The following is an 18,138-nucleotide window of genomic DNA, read 5'->3' on the forward strand; positions in this document are numbered from 1 at the left end:
CACACACACACACACACACACACACACACACACACACACACACACACTGGCTGATGGGAGATTAGAACCCCTACTTATCTAGTAGTACACACTATAGCTTGCAGTATTTATCACACATGCCACAGGTTATGTTGGTTGCATAAAAGAATGCAGGCACAGTAATTGTGGAGTATGCACAGTGGTCTTGTGTTAGACAGCATGTGTGGCCTGCAGAGTGATACGGCTTGGTACTGTTATTGTATCTAGTGTACTGGGAGTGAGGTACCTGCTAATAGCCCTGCTATGTGTGTACAGTTACCAGTATGGCCATATGTGGCTGGTTGCAGTTATATGGGCAGACATGTGGGCTTGTCCAAAGCATGCATTGCAACCATTGTACATTACAACACCTGCTCACCTGTGTCTGTCTACAGGGTAACATTCTGCAGGCACTGGGGTCTGTGGGTGAGTGGATTATGTACTGTTGTGGCCTTTCTGGTTCCATCAGACAACTGTTGTGATGTGATGTGTAAGTGCAGATAATCTCAGCATTCTGACGATATGTGGGGACAGTCGTACATCCCCACATATATATAAATATATATACATATATATAAATGTGTATGACAGGGTTGTCTCTTTAGATGTTGCTGTGTGTATAGGTTATGTATATGTGGAGAGTCTATGTATCATTGTAATTTATATATATATATATATATATATATATATATATATATATATATATATATATATATATTTATGTATTGGTATCATATGTATATGTGCCATATACTGGTAGACACACTAATCATGTGTGAGGGGAACAGGGACAGACAAATATGTCTACTTAGCTGTCTGTATGTACAGACATATTTTTACATAGCAGATCTTTGTGAGGATGAGTTGTGCTCAAGTTAGCTTAGTGTAGGAGCATGCCCAGTTTGACTGTCAGTACTTCCAGGATGCCTCCATGCCAGGGCTACCTGGACTCGAGTCCAAGATTTTGTGTGTTGCAGACATTGGCTGTTGCACCTGTTTTCACAGTACAGCACTTCCCTGATATTGTCCATGGCATTCCATGGCTGTGTGCTGTGCTTATGTGACTGGGGTACATGATGTAACACCACACACAGGGTGACATACTGCATATCGCTCACTGTACATGTTTTTGCAGATTGTCCAGCATTTTGTCACATATGTGTGGTCTGTTCCTCATACATTTATGGTTTTCTGGAAAATATTGTAAAATGCAGTCACTGAATTGTAGTAACTACTGACACATTTAAGTGACAGCCTTTACATCCTGCAGCTTATCTGTTCTGTTGCAACTGTTATACTAGTCACCTCCTAGGTTAATCGGTGCATGTGTAATGTCTGTCTGTAGTTTTGGTCCTTTGTCTCCCCCATTCTCTCTGGCTTTGTCCAGCTTTCATGCAGTAACAGATTGAGGGGTTTGACAATCTGTGGAAATACCACCATACAAGTACCTTACATGCAAAAGATGTAGGTGCTGCTAGATTCAAACCATCAACACCATCACCCATTCTAACATCCCTAGCCCAGTGAACCACACCAGCCAGACAGAGAAGTTGCATTCCTCACACTATCAACAGCATAAAGACATACATAGTCTCCCCTGCATTGCGTGGAAACTATAATGTGCAGCCAAGTTTTATGTCACAGCCCTGGAATTGTCTGGTCTGCTGATATATCATTGCAAACTTACTGCTACAGCAGTTATATGAGAACACTGAGGTGTTTGGGGTGGGGGACGACCAACTCATGCTCTGCTGGCATAGACAGTCCTATGACTGTCCTGTGACCCCACTGTTTGCCAGATCCCTTGAATAATGTAGTGGATATTCCAGTCATGTGGCCTAGGGAATATTATGGGGCACTTACTATTGGATAGAGTACCTGTTGTCCCAAATGGCTGTTAGATCTCTGCAAGTAGCCCAGTAGCCCACTATATTCCCTTGCATACATGCGGCAGGTCCATACATATGCTACCATATTCTAGTACCCCTTACAAGTGTTGTATAGGTGAGTGACTTACCTTGCAAATGCAGCAGTTGACAGACCTGTAGTTCAGGGATTACTCTGTCTGAAGCATGCAGTACACAGCCAATACATGGTTAGGTACAGATTGTGTGGGCTGGCTGGCATAATTTTTACTATATGTATTTGAGTTGAAGTAAGGTGTTAGTCCCTAAGGCCCTAGGTTGTCAGTGCATGTGCTACGCATTGTCTCTTTGCCAAGGCAAGGGGGTACTGGGCACTCCTACATCTGCCTATAGAAACATCCTCAGGAGGTTCCTCCTCTGAGTTCCCATGTGGGTATGGCTGTGGGGACCTAGGTATTGGTGGGGGGCTGTTTTCCCCTTCCCTTTGCTAATCCTGCTGCAACTGCTTCTGCAGGATCATATTGTGTAGCATGGCACATACTGTGGACATCTGTGCACATGTGGCTGGCGAGTATTGCAGGGCTTCCCCAGATATATCAAGGCACCAAAACCATGACTTCAGCAGCTCAAACAGATGCTCTGTGATGTTCCTAGTTTGTGCATGTGCCTCATTATGCCATTCTTCAGTGGATGGGTGCGCATTTCTGTTGGGTGTCATCATCCATGGTTCCAGTGTGTAGCCAGCATCCCCCAGTAAATGGCCGTGCAGGATGCCCCCCCCCAGCAAACATCTGGTAAAGCTGCGATGCATGCCAGATATAGGAGTCATGATAACTGCCAGGGCTGCTAACACACACATTCATGATAATGCCCTAGGCATTGTACATGACTTGTCAGTTGATGTGGTGATACCCCTTGCGGCTGATGTAGATTCTACCCTCCTCACTAGGTGGTTCTTTGATGTGTACATGAGTGCAGTCTATGGCACTCAGTACCTCAGGATAGTGTGCTACATAGTAGAAGTGTTGCATACTGCTGACCCTCTCCCCAGAGATGTGGGGAAGATAAATGTGCTCACTGGCATGTGGCAGCATGGCATCCAGGAACTGATGGAGTACCCTCGAGGTTGATGCCTGCGAGATCCCCATCAGGTACCCAGTTGGTCTTAGGAAATTATGTGTAGATAGTACCTTAAGAGCTATACATACCTTTGTTTCCACTGGGATGGGTTCCCCTCTGTTGGCTCTGGGTCTGAGTTGAGGGCAGCAAAGCTCAGTGAGTTCTTGTAGTATATCCCTGTCCACTCTGTAGCACTCTACAATCTCCAGCTCATGTAGCTACTGGAAGGTTACCCTGGGCCTGAACACTCTTCTCCTTCTCAGTCTAGGCCTATTGTCAGCATCATCATCAGCAGCAGCACTGACCTCAGCATCTAGCACATACAGATGTAGCAGAACTGCAGCAGCCCCTAGCATTCCTTCAGTTAAAATCCCCAAGCCTGTAGTCCACTGGTGCAGAGTTTGGCAGTAAAATCAGATTGTAGGGTGTATGCAACCTTTATTGGGCACTGCTGTATGTGCAGCCTATGTGATTGGCTACCTATAATGCATTCCACCTGCCAAGTGCATCATTAAGTACTGTTAATGTTCCTAGTTTAAATGAAACAGGGGTTATGAGTAATTAATATACCATTGGCTTTCTCAGCCACTTTTTTTTTGGCAGCCTTCTTCGCTCAGCACTGCAGTCTGCTGTGCAAACACACACTGCAAATATAAACAATGCTTGGCGGTCACCAGACACACCCCCATGGAAGGTCACACTAAGCATGGCGGCGTACCACACAAACACACGCATATATGTGGAAACATGTGGAAACATGCACCATAGAAGTAAACAAAGCTTAGCAGTCACTTGACATACACCCCTGCTCAGCAGAGTGCCACACAGTGCAAACAGGTGCCGGTGTGCTCCTATGAGCTTACAAGTCCACAGACACAGCCCCCCTTGATGTCAGCTACTTCTTCTCTGAACATCAACATGGTTCTGTGCCTACACAGATGGGATCTGCAGACACGGATACCCATTTGTGCTATTCAGTAACCCCACCTCATTTGCATAGTGATCCATGCACACAACCTGGAAAATGCATGGTTCCAGGCCCTGCCTTATTGACAACAGCAACATTCCAGCACTGTAGATACTCCACATAGGGTCCTATCATACATTACTGTCACATACTAATAAATTACATTTTTACACTGTTTTTAATTCTTTTTTCATGAAGTCATGTTTGCGCACTATGGCACGCCATGCAAACATGGACTGAAAAAAAAAAGTAAATATTTTTAAATTATTTTCCACATGGTTTTGGACACATGGTGGATAGTTTTGCACATATCTGCCTCTATTATGCTATTTCTGTCCATCCTAATGCACTTTTACAGTCCCTGTTGCCTGTTTCAGATCCTCTACATGGAATTTTTCCATGTACACTATGGATGGGGTCTGCAGGACTGCTTATCTGCTTGCTGGATCACGCTACCTCCCTAATTTGCATGCAGTTCACCTCTTATGAGATGATTTGCATGCCACAGATACTTCCATGTTGGTGCGCTTGTGTGTGCTGCTCAGCTCTGTTTACTGGATCGCACACCTGCTTACTTTCATGTAAGCAGTGTGCCATGATCCCTACATGGAAAAAAGTCTGTGTAGGCTTTATTAAATTCCCCCCATAGTGTTTGCAGTTACAAATGTATAGTTAGTTTTTATGTTGTCTGACTTTGAATACAATGCTATTGGATCCATGAAATTGCATTTTCCAACTGTCTCTGTAACCACCTTAGTTGAGCTAGGCATCCTGAGACAATGTAGCAATTGCCTCATGTTTACTGACAAGCACCTACTACTTAAACAAATTGACACAGTGTGTGAGATATGTAGTTATTTAATTCTATTAGGGATAAAATTCTGAAGACATTACAAATAGAAAGCAGGCTGTCAATACCACACAATGCCACACTAAACCCATAACACACAGATCAGATCCAATATATAGTGCTACATATGCTGAGGCTCTTAAAATTAACCTATATGAACCACAAAGACCTCCTAAATTTAACTTAAGAAACAAATATCCCAAACAATTCACAAATATACAAGATAGACAGTATCCACCTTGAAACATTCATCTAAGAATCGCAGTGCCTCAGTTCAAAAGCCCATAAAACAAACATTGAAACAATTGAACATCCTAGTCATAGGTGACTCCATTGTGAGACACACCGATACATCACTTCATCAGGCTGTTCAAGGAGAGGGCACAGTTAGTTGAATATCAAGCGTCAGGATTTGTCAAATCAAGCAGGCATTGAAGTCCTTGCATCACAAGTGCACATATGATATAATAATAGTACACAAGTGTAAATGACTTGAGCATACCTCTATGAATTATATGAAGAGAGAGACATGATGAAGGAATTCTGGAAATATCTGTCTAAGGCAGCTATGTACCTAACCTTAAGCATCATTTTACTATCTCCAAGAGTAATGACACAGTATGAACAAAAGATTATTGACTTCAACACTTGGCTTAGCTTATGGTGTCATTCAAATTGGGTCCGACATAAGTCAGCCTGGGAGGAGATGGTATACAGTGCTTTTCCAAGGAAGGCCAGAAGTATCCTCAAATAACTCAGTATTGAGATTATACTAAGGCTAATCTACTAAAACAGAGTGATGACCTGGCTAAATGCAACATTCACTTTCAGCTCAATTACCATACTTTCAAATTAAATTCTATTCTCGTGGGAACAGCTACATAAATGCAACTGTCCTTCTCTGATGTAAAAACAATGCCAGTTTCAAAAATAAACTTATGTGGTGGACCAAAAATTAAATCAGGCTCTATAATAATTAAAAAATAAATAAATTCACTGCATGTGAAGAATAAATGCAAGTCTCAATTTGCAGAAAAAAGGTCTTGCTAAACTTAACAGGGAATTTCAGACCTGATCAAATCAACCAAAGTCAGATATGAGATAAAAGTTTCAATCTACACAAAGGACAACCACAAAGCCTTATTTATCTATGTTAGAAACCTGAGAAACAATTCCCAGCATGCAGAGCTAATTCTAAATGATATCACATACTCTGACCCAGAGGACATTGCCAGTCGTCTAGAAGATAAATTTAGCTCTAACTTTACCACCCTACATTCCCATGTCTCACACTCATATCTACACACCCTCAAGTCTCCCACAAATAAGTTCTTAAAGCATTATCCATGGCCAAGAACATTGCTTCTACTGGGCTGGATAATATACTGAGCTGCTTACTGCCCAGCATGGAAAAGTACCTGTCAGACCCACTACAGAAGCCATTAAATATCAACCTTCAAGCAGGTTTTATGCCTGATTAATATAGGACAGCAATTGCTATCCCCTTTCACAAAGATGGAATGTCAATGGAACTGGGAAATTATAAACCCATATGTCTAACCAGCCTCATCTGTGAGGCTATGAAAAAGATCATAATGGAATTAATAAATAAGGACATAGGTAACCAACAACCGCTCAACCCAATGTAGTTTGGATTTTGTTAAGGCCAGATTTTGCCTACGTAACCTGGTTGACATCTTCAAGAAGGTAACTGAAACAATGGATGAGGGCAAACCAGGTCACACACTGCATATCTAGACCACGCAAAAGCATTCAACATCATCTCACACTGAGGTATCATAAAAAAACTTTTCTAGCTAAATGTTAATCCATATATAACTCATTGGATAGCAAACTAGCTCATAAACAGAACACAAATAATTAGGAGGGCCTGCTTTAACTCCTCCCAAAGACCAGTTCATAGTGCTGTACACCAGGGTTCAGTCCTCAGGCCAGTCCTCTTTGGTATTTACTTTTAGGAAGTCAAAGCTACTATTAAGGGGTTATGGCTGATCATGTTCGCAGTAAATTTGCAGCCAACATAAACTCCCCAGCGGATACCAAGATCCACTAAGACAACCTTCCTCAAACCAATAACTGAGATCAAAACCAAGGAAAAATGCTTAATGCCAAGAAATGTATTACACTGCCTTTTGGTAAGAAATAAGTCTTTTGTAACTATCATACTGACAACACATCCTCACAATTGATCTAATAGTTAGGAAAATGAAAACCCATGTAGGAAATGCACTGTCCTTTGTTCCCCATGTATCTAGTATTGTAAGAAAGTGTATTTTCATTGCACTGCTTATTACTAAGGATTAGCACCCAGGTCCAGGGACATGATCATTCCACTGCATTCTGCACTCATTAGGATGATCGCTGAGTATAATGCCCCCTTCAGTACGTATCTGTCCAAATATCTGACATAACTCAAATACCCAAAATATTTTCTTACCAAGCAAATCATAAAAGCTATGCAAGCCATGTCAAAGTCTTGTCCATCTTCTCAGTATTATACAGGCTGCTGAGGAGCGATCTGTGCCCTGTCAAACCTACTGCATAGTCCCAAATACAGAATATGTGTATGTCGCTAGATAGATGTATATATATGTACACATGTACATATATATATATATATATATATATATATATATATATATATATATATATATACACACACACACGCACACACTAACTCCACAAATACACAGCAATAGGGAAACGAGAAGGATCCAGCAAGAGTGACCACTGTTATCACATAAACTGCAGTGTCATAGTATAAGTCACATAATGGGAGAGATGGTCTTAGGATTTAATAACCCCAAAATGGGACTGAAAAGGTTGGAAACAATTAGATATCAGCCACTTATAGGTCAAACAATCATTTCCCCTTTATATATTTTGAAGGCTTGCACGTGGATTGCTTGTGTGCAATGATCCTATATCAAAAATATTCAAATGCTGTAAGTAAAAAATAAATATAACTTTTTTTGAAATAACCTATAATGCAGTTAAAAAGAATAATGTTCGTTTATACTATGTATTTTACCTGCCCACCTGTAGCAATGTATTTCTGATTATGGTATAAGATTTTGCAATTCACTCTCATACAAAATTAGACTTTACACATTGTAAATGCAAAAACATAAACAGCTTGCTACAAGTATAGGCAAGACATCATGCAGGTAATCAGCCATAAATCAGTGAATGGTGCGGGTGTGGGTGTTGTATATCGTTGGTGATAGAAATGTGTGTTTCTGTCTGTTGGTGAAACTTACCTTAGGTTCATAGGTTCATAGGCAGGTACTAGGCTATCAGCCCTAGGGCCTATACAAGCCTAGCCAAACAATTCCCTGGATATTTCTTCCCACAATATTTACTTCCCTGGACCCCTGTCTAGCAGGGTGACTGACGTGATCCCCGAGGAGAATTTCCTCTCTCCCTTCCATTCGTCAAGGTTCCTTTTGAAGATGGCCAAGGAGGTGCTCTGCTTGACATGTATGGGCAGTCTATTCCAGAGTATGGGGAGTCTCTGGGTCAGGAACCTGTCCCTCCAGCATGTTTTGTTCATTGTAATGACAAGGTTTAGATCCCTGGAGCATGTGGCTCTAAGGGACTGGGATTTCTTTAAGTGGAGCATGTCCAACAGCTCAGAGTTTGACATGGCCTTGTATGTTAAGCAAAGATCGCCTCTGAGTATATGATATGCCACAGAGTATAGCTGGAGTTTTTTAAGACGGTCAGCATAGGGCATCTGCTTTAGGCCTGTCATTCTTTTAGCGAGATATTTCTCCAGCCTTTCCAGTTGTTGCAGATGTTTTGTGAGGTATATACCAAACGGGGCATTGTACTCTATAATGGGTCTAATGAGGGATGAGCACAGTGGGACAATGACCTCCTTTTTTCTGGATGAAAAGCTCTCAGTGATGAGGTGTGCTACATAGAAGGATTTCTTGACTGTTGTGGCGATGTGGTTATCGAAGGTGAGACCACTGTCTACCTGTGTCCCTAAGTCTCTCATCACACTTTCAGTGTTTTGTGTACTGCCACCTATGTGGTAATTCATGGGTACATGGTTTTTCCCAAAGGGAATAACTATATATTTCTTGGTATTAAGCTTGAGCCCATAGCACTGGCACCAAGCATCTGTTTCTGTAAGGCCCTTTTGTAGAATATCCACATAATTTGGGGATTCAGTAATGGCTCCCAGTTTGCAGTCATCTGTGACCTTTGTTAGCCAGAGTCCCTTAGTGTTGGCCTGTACTTCAGAGAAGTAGATGCCAAACAAGAGCGGTCCCAGGACTGAACCCTGAGGTACTCCACTTGTCACTTGTCTGGAGCTGGATTTGGAGTCGGCTACTTTTACAGTCTGGGTTCTGTCAGTAAGCCAGTTGGCAACCCATCAAATGATCTAGGGATTTATGCCCAACTTGGTAAGTTTATCTATGATTCCAGAGTGGGGGGTGGTGTTGAAGGCCTTGGCGAGATCCAGATAGGCTGTGTGGACTGCCTTACCCTCGTCCACAGCTCTGGAGACTGATTTGAAGAAGTCAATCAGGTTCTGGAGACAAGATCAGCCTTTCACAAACCCAAACTGGGTGGGGTCCAGTGTTTGAAGGTTGCCAATGTCTTTGTTTAAAGTTCCATGATAATGCGTTCCATGCCCTTGCAGATCAGGCTCGTCAGACTGATGGGATGGTAGTTCCTGGGATCCAAGGTGGATCCCCCTTGTGGAGTGGGACAACTGTAGCTATGTGCCACTCAGTGGGCATGAAGCCTGAGGTGAGGCTATGATTAAATATGACATTTAGTTGAGGTGCCAGTTCATTTTGTAGTTCATGTAGTACACAGCCCGGGATGTCATCTGGTCCCATGGATGCTGTATTCTTAGCTTTGGAGAATGCGGTTTCTACCTGTGTGGCCATGATTACTGAAATTTGGCAATCTTTTGGTATTGAGATGGGCCCTTTAGGAGGTGAGAGGGGGGTGAAGTTGGCACTAAATCGATCTTCCAGGATATTGGCAATATCCTTGAGATCAGTATATTTAATGCCATTCTGTTGTAGCTCAGAGCAGATCTGAGCATTGCCATTTAGATTCTTGACATAACTATAGAATGCCTTGTGGTTGTCTTTGGAATATTTGGAAATTTTATTTTCGTAACTAGCTTTGGAGGATTTTATAAGGGATCTCAGCTTCTTACTGAGGCTGGTAAGGGAGTTTTTTGCATTCTGGGATTTTCCTCTTTTCTGCAAGAGTTTCTTCCTTCTGTTGTAAAGTTTGTTTATGGCAGGGGGCCACCAGATTGGCTTCCTTTTTTAGAGGAGAGCGTCTTGGTTCTATTTGGGATGGCACGATTCATGCATGAGTAGATGTGCTTGTACAGTGCCTTAGTGTAGGATTCAGCAGTCGAACTTTCAGCTTCAGTCTGCATGGGTGCCATGAAGTTTGTCAGTTCTGACTTAAGTAGCATGAAGTTGGCTTTGGAGAAGTTTTTTTACAGAGGTTTCCTTACTGGTGGGGTGGGGGTGGAATGTGGATGTCAAGGGTGATTTGCTTATGGTCAGACCTGACCAATGAGGGGGTGACCACTGGTGTGGAGCATCTATCTCTCATGTTGGTAATGACCAGGTCTGGGATATTGGAGCCCCTAGTGGGACAGATCCAGGGCATTGGAATTTAAGAATTCCAAGAACCGTTGGAAAAAGGTGTTGGTACTCAAGTAGTTTTCCCAGTTAATGGCAGTGTAGTTGAAATCACCCAGTATTAGGGTGTATAGGTTCATAGATTAGTACTAGGCTAACTGCCCTTGTGGGCCATTTTAAGCCTAGCCAATTATCCCTTGTGAGACTCCAACCCTGCAGTTTGTGCTTGTAAGGCAAGCACCTTAACCATTAGGCCACCCTCCCAACCCTTGGTTGTATCTTAATGTTTTCCAGTATGTTTAGAAAGGTGTAGTGAGAATCTTGGGGCATGGTGGGGGGATCTGTAGCAAGCTACATTTTGGATTTCAGTCTTACCTGGTGTTAGTTGCACCTGGAGAATTATAGATGCATTGTGTTGAGCAACTAGCCTGGAGGTGTGAATATCCTTGGTGAATATGGACACTCCTCCACCTTCAGTGTTTCAGTCTTGGTTTGGTGGCTGAAAAGTGTGGTAAGAGTTGTAGTCTGGTATTGCAGGGGTGCTCTCTGGAGCCTTGAACTAGGTCTCAGTTACTGCACAGATATCAATGTTCTCCATTTTTAGGAGTGCCGCGAGAGAGTGCATTTTGAGGTTTAGACTTCTAGCGTTGAGTAGCATTACCTTCAGATTTTGCATACTTGTATCTGTTACGGTGGTGGTTTTGTCCTTTGACCCTTGCCTAAAAAGGGCACTATAGGGATGGCAAGAGCTTTAGCCAGTAACCTGAATCCCAGGGGTGACAGGTGCAGACCATCTCTGGCAAAGCATTGTGGTCTGTCGATCATGTCGTCCTAGGCAGACAGATACTGGATCCGCTTTGAATGACACCAGAAGCTTAGCCAATTGTTGAAGTCAATCATTTTGTCTTTATACTGTGGTTATCATTCTGGGTGAAAGCAGGATGCTACTCAGGGCTAGGGTCATACCTTCCTGGGCCACATGATCCGAGAGCTCTTCCATGTCTCTTTTCTTGTAGTCCAGGGAGGTACGTCTCAAGTCATTCACTCCAACATGGACAATGACAGAGTCATACTTGTACTTGTTGTGGAGTGACTTGAGTGCATGCGTTATGTGGTGGATCCTGGCACCTGACAGGCAGCTGACTGTAATTTTCTCCTTGCTCAGCCTGGTGAGTGGGACATCAGTGTGCCTGACTACAGAGTCATCTATGACTAAAGTGTTGGGTCCATTGTTTTGCCTTAGGGGCTGTTGTTTGGTGTGTCTACTAATTCTTCAAGTAGCATGGTGTGTCTATTATATCATCAAGAAAATAAGAATATGTATTATTTGTATTTTTGATTTCCTGTAGCATATAGTCAAAAGGGTAGGAGGAAAATTCAATAAGGAGAAAAAAAAAACAACAAACTACAACTAAAAGTACATGGGATCACATGAGCTGTTTTTTTTTCTTTTTTTGTCATTGAAGGATCAACAGACAATGGAGGTGTTAATAACAAGATTGTTTCTTTTTCACATTTAAGCAATTTTTTTAGACAAGTTAATGACAATCTACACTTCAACAAATAAAAAAGCTGCAAATCTGAAACTTGGTTATGGTATATAATTCAGCCAATGAAATTTTGGAATTCCCATTGTGCAGGTTAAACAAAAATTATGACTACTAAAAAATAAATTTGCCTAGTTTAAGCTTATATGTTTGTCAGCAAATGTCATGACCAGACCTCTGTAAAATCACCCAGATATGTTGTTCCTATTGCCTGTAGAAATTTTTCCTTTGACCAGTAACATTCCAGTCTTCCTCATTTTCTTTTATAATTGTAGTATGCAGGTCAAAACAAGTCTGAAGGAGCAATGCTTCTTTTTCCTGTATTGTGCAATATTTGTTAGGGGACAGATGCTTCCGTGGCATACAAGGACTTCACAAAGCATGCAAATGAAGTGAAAAAACTGAACAGTTACTGTTTTACCAGATCCTGTGACCAGTTTACACATGCTGGTTCATCCAGTTCCATAGAAAACAAAGACTGCTTCAAGGTAAAATGCAACAGAGCAACAGCTGCTTTTCTTTAATCTAGGATGAAATTATCATTATCTAAGGGTAGAGGTCACTTCCATGCTTGTAAACAACAGAAGTGGACAGAAAGTCTGGGAAGGCAGGGACTATCTTTACTAGTCTTGTTTCAGTTTTTGCATTGTCAAGTAAAAACATTGATATGCATGTATAGAAGACCCTACTTTGGTTTAGATGACTACCTCATTAAAAATTATGCTTGTAAAATGATCAGTGGATTGTTTCTGCAAACATAAGTAATTTCATTATGTTAGAAAGAACCCTCAACACATATTATTCTAAGTCATATAACTGTGAAAGTGTGTCAGTTATGTATGAATTTGCATCTTGATTTGCTTGATAAGGTCACATCCCTTGAAAATATACTTGGATTTGTAATCTCATGCTGCAATATCATCAAAGGCTGTACCCAAACATACTTTACTGTCTCAAATAGTATATAAGCTACCATTCCAATTTATCACATAAAGCCAAAAAGAAAATAAACCCAGTGAATAGTATGGAGCAGCCAGGTTTTACAGGTAGAATATCTTACTTTGTAAATTAACACATGTAACAACATAGTATTTATTCCTCTGCATGAATAATCGACTGATCTTTTAAATAAGTAACTTGTTTAATGTCTATCCCAGATGTTTTCATGTAGTATGCAAAACATTGTGTGGTACCTTCTGTTATACAGTTTTAGTAGATATAACAATACAGAAAACTCAGCCAAGAAGTGGGCTAAAATATCAAAGTACATGAACATTTTCCTTTATAGAAAATAAACTATACTGGGGATTCAATAAACTCCGTGTAGTCTTAGCACAAAGCCTATATAGAGTTTACATGTTTTCATAATGAGCAACATAAACAAGCACAGTTTTGTAGCTGGCAACAAAAACCTGTATAGCAAAATGGACATTAGCAGTCATGCAAACCTGTTTAACTGCAAGCAAACTAGGTCAGTAGGATTGCAAAGAATGCCAAAGTGATTACCAGGATTATTAATAAAGCAATATATTATATTTCCAACACATTACATGAACGTGTATACAGTGCAGTGTATTGTGAAAACCTGTGTCAGGCATACTGTGTAAAGGTTGCGTAAATGATCACCAAGGATACATAGACTGAGTTATTAAAAAATAGGGGAAGTGTGTGTATGGAAAAGGGATGTGCAGATGAATTGTAGGAATGAACACAGGGGAAGAGGACAGGTGAAACATGATAATGTACAGCACATGAGGGCATGTCAATGAAGACAGTGGTGGCATAAACACTAATCACATTTCAATGTAATATAGTACTGACCGCACTGTTATTGTATATTGTGTGACTATCACACATGGTTATATATCAATGGAGAGTATACTTTCTGATATAAGCATCCTGACATCAACAGTGGACATGACATATATCAGGGATGGCATATATAACAGGGATTATGCGCATATTGTGAAGCTGTGAAAAATGAGTTGCCAAAATATAAATGTAATGTCAACACATGTCTCAACCAAGCAGGACTCGTAGTAACAGGCACATGGAAAATAGTAGACAGAAGCATGCACAATCATAGACAATGTCAGAATAATACCACCAGTAATCCCATGTCTTCCACATAACATATGTGATTGTGAGCAGTCAGAGATGGTTCTGCAAGAACACACTTGTACAGCTATTATGATTTGTCAGCAATCTCTGAGGGGAATCAAGCACACCTCCCATAAAATGCAACATCTGTCGAATGTGTTTGGAGGGACACTTTTGCATCTATATTAGAAATAATGAGCAATCCTGGCTATTTGACAGGTGTGCATACCACTTGGTCTACTCATAGGGGTGTGTTGTCCATATTGCAATTATCTTGTGTATTTGCATTCATAATGGAACTAATTCCCATGTGTTTCCTTCATCTACCATGTCCCCATGTCTGTGGCATCAGTCTCTTGTGTGTGTTGATACTGTATGCATTATACCAATACCGCACTTGGATTCAATGGTTGTCCACAATTTGCAGTCCTCCACAAAGCAGGTTGAAGAAAGGATGTATAAGTCAGTTTTAATGTCTGAGACTTAAATAGTGGACATGAAAGGGCATAGCACAGAGCTTTGAGGTATGGATCTGATCACTGGACTCTAGATAGAGGTGACCACACTGCAACATATTTTGCTGTCATGTATGTGTCCCAGTTGTCTACCCTCTTGGTGGTATAGGTATTTATGACTACTTGTGACATTTTCTCTGTAATACCCGGCTGTTGATTTGTGTCAAATGTCTTGGCCAGGTCAAGTTACACAGGATGACAGTGTTTTCATCATGCATGCTCTTAGTAACCTTCTTGAAGACAGAGAAGAGATGTAACAGACATGAGGTAGCCTGAACAAATCAAAAGTGGGTTTGCTACACAGTCCAGATATTACATGTGTTGTTTTAGAGAATATCCACGATGAATCACTGGCATACCTCACAGAGGTGAGTCAGGATGGATATATAACTCCATCCAGCAGGTGATGCCCCCCCCCCGTGTCAGAATGATGCTGTAGACCTGTCTATGGGAACATAGGCTATCTGGAGGCTGTATTGACATACAGATCCAACTGTGGTAGGTCAGGTTTTAAGTCGTGCTATAGGCAACCTGTGATGTTATCAGGACCCATTGCTTCTGTTTTATTAGCCATGGTGAGCGCACAAATGTGCTGCCCCTGCTGAGAATAAAAACTGAGTAATGTTTGCATGTACACTTTGGCTGATGCTGATGTTCAGTGGCAACAGGGTGGTGGCATGTGAGACAAACTGTCAGCTAGCAGGTTGTCCATGTCCTCTGGGTGGGTATGTCTGCTGATGTTCACAAACAGATCTGTGCTTAGTTGTGTATTCCACTTAATATTTCATATGTATTAGAATAAATGAATTGTAACAAGACCTTCATACAGCCTTTGTCATTCATCACATTTCACACTGTTACAATGCACACAGTCAGACAACTGTACCAATGTCATGTACTTACAGCACATGCACAACATATGCCTATATATGTTTCACAGGCAAGTTGTGATTGAGAGGCCTCATGTCATACCAGGACACATTAGAGATCAGTTGTTTGTGGCTCATGCAGAACATTTCCTGACACAAATGCTAATAACCACATAATGGTGCTGCTGACCATTTCAGTAATCCTTTGGTGTAGCAACACAACTGCACATAAAATGAATTCACAAGGTTGCAATTGCATCAAAACATGTGATACACTGGTTGTGTATACCACAGCATAAAAATCGTGTATGAGACAAGACTTATGTGACCATGTAATCAATATGAATTGATATTGATTTCAGTTACATAACCTTTAATGATGGTATGTAGACATGTGCACATGCACACCTGTGCAATACTAAAAGTGTCATGATGGTGGAATGAGAACTGTGTAGAAGGTTGACCTGCTCCACTACAAAAACACGTGTCCTAATATGCCAACAGTATATATTACAGTGTATCATAACATGTCAACAATTCTCAGGAGGCATATTACTACAGGTGTTATAGAAGTAGCATGTACTACAGTGGCATCAATGGCCATCAATACATTAGCTCACATAGACTATGTTTATTTATGTGCTCATACAGAATTAGACTAGCGCAAGTACTCTATGGTGAATTTGTAATTGCTTCTTCTTCTTCTTTTGTTTTTTCCCGGTTAGGGGTCACCACAGTGGATCACCTGTCTGCTCATGATTGGCAGTAGAGTTTTACGGTGTCGAGTTGCCAGCCCGGCTCCCAACCTTCCACAGAAGGCACACACATGCACGCACTCACACCTAGGACCAATTTAGAGTGGTCAATCCATCTACAGCATGTCTTTGGGATGTGGGAGGAAACCGGAGCACCCAGAGAAAACCCACATGACCACAGGGAGGACATGCAGACTCTGCACAGAAGGCACCCCAGCTGAGGATCGAACTGGAGAACCTCTTGCTGTGAGGTGGCAATGCTAACTGCTGCACCACCATGGCCGCCCAAGATTAATTGCTGTCCCTGTTAATTTCTCCCAGAGCTTAGCTCTGCATTAATGAAGCTATAGGTTCATTTTAATGTAGCTGTAAGTTACACAGAGCTTAACTCTGTGTTAATGAATCTGTAGGTTCATTGTAATATAGCTGTAAAGCATATGACATAGTAAGTGTACATTAGAAATGCTAAGTATCATACGTGCATTTATCTTATAGTGTTTTCTTTAGAAATACTTATTTATTTCTACTTGGGTTCTAATGTCTTTCTTCTCCCAGTGTTTTACCATACCTCACCTAATTTTAGACTTTTCCTATTCTCCCTTCTAGTTTCCCATCTAAACCACCTCCCTGCATTAACTTTTGACTGAACCAGCAACACTGCGATCAGCCAAGTGACTGGGACTTTACTAATTTCTAGGACAACAGTGTAACCTGCAAAATCTAACCTAAAATCACAAAATAGGTTTTCTGTGTAGTGTTCTATATACAGTGAGGAGCACACCCTCTGTGACACCAACAATCTTAATGCCATTTGTTCTTATCTGTTAGTACACCCCTCGTCCATTATATCTGCTTATATAATAACCCCCTGATTATTTCAAAGGCTAATTTATGCACCTAAGCTTATTCCAATGTTTGTTTTTATTTCTTTCAATTACCACCAGAGTTGTGAGCTCTAATTTGAAAAGTAAAATTAGTTTTGGCAGAAGTTGTATCCATACTGTACCAGTTCAGTGTCTCTGCATCTTACTGGCTAATTACATGATGGGTAGCAGTTTTCTTTTGTGCATGCTGAGACCTTGTACTAACCCCGCTCCATTCACCCTCACTTCAATCAGGCTTACTACACTACTCTATCCTACCCCCCCATGTCCACCCACCCCCAAATACTCTAAACCTATACTCTATCCATTCTAACCACTCTCCCTTGCCCTTCCCAAACTCTTCTCAAACCCTCCAATCAACCTGCACTTTCTTTATTTTACACAAAGACTCCTACTAAGGAATGGCTTAACCAAACCTCCCTAACATATACCCCATCCAATAACAATTGTTTTCCCAAAGTATCCCTCCTCCAGCCTTGCTCTACCGCATAACATGATACGTCTTCTCCTCACTGCAACTTTTTTGTATCTCCTCTCTATCTCTACCACATATTATGACAGTCTATCTTTCAAAAACCCTGCCCCTACTCTTACCTCTTCACACACTTATCTCTCAACAACCTTCACAGTTCAAACTGCTCTTGCATTATTCAATCACATTGAAACCCTCCTGCCCAAAATAAAAATATTTCAACAGCCCTCACTATCTCCTAAGATTCAGCTGAAGTATATCCTTGAAAACCTCAAATTTACCTCACTAAAACTTCCTGTATTAAAAATACTTCTCTTGGGTGATATACACCCTAACTCTGAACCTATTGCTACCTCCTGTCCCTCAACCCAGCCTCCACCCCTCTCCATTCCACCATTACTTTCCCCTCCTCAGACCTACTCCCCTCAAACCAACTCCTCTTACCCAACAGAAACGTAACCATGCTGTCTCTCAACAGTCAAAGTATACTACACAAAGTTACTGAACTACATTCCTGAATATCTCTGCA

Source organism: Protopterus annectens, chromosome 2.part2, assembly GCF_019279795.1.
Source record: "Protopterus annectens isolate FY-2018-M chromosome 2.part2, PAN1.0, whole genome shotgun sequence".
Taxonomy (NCBI): Eukaryota; Metazoa; Chordata; order Ceratodontiformes; family Protopteridae; genus Protopterus; species Protopterus annectens.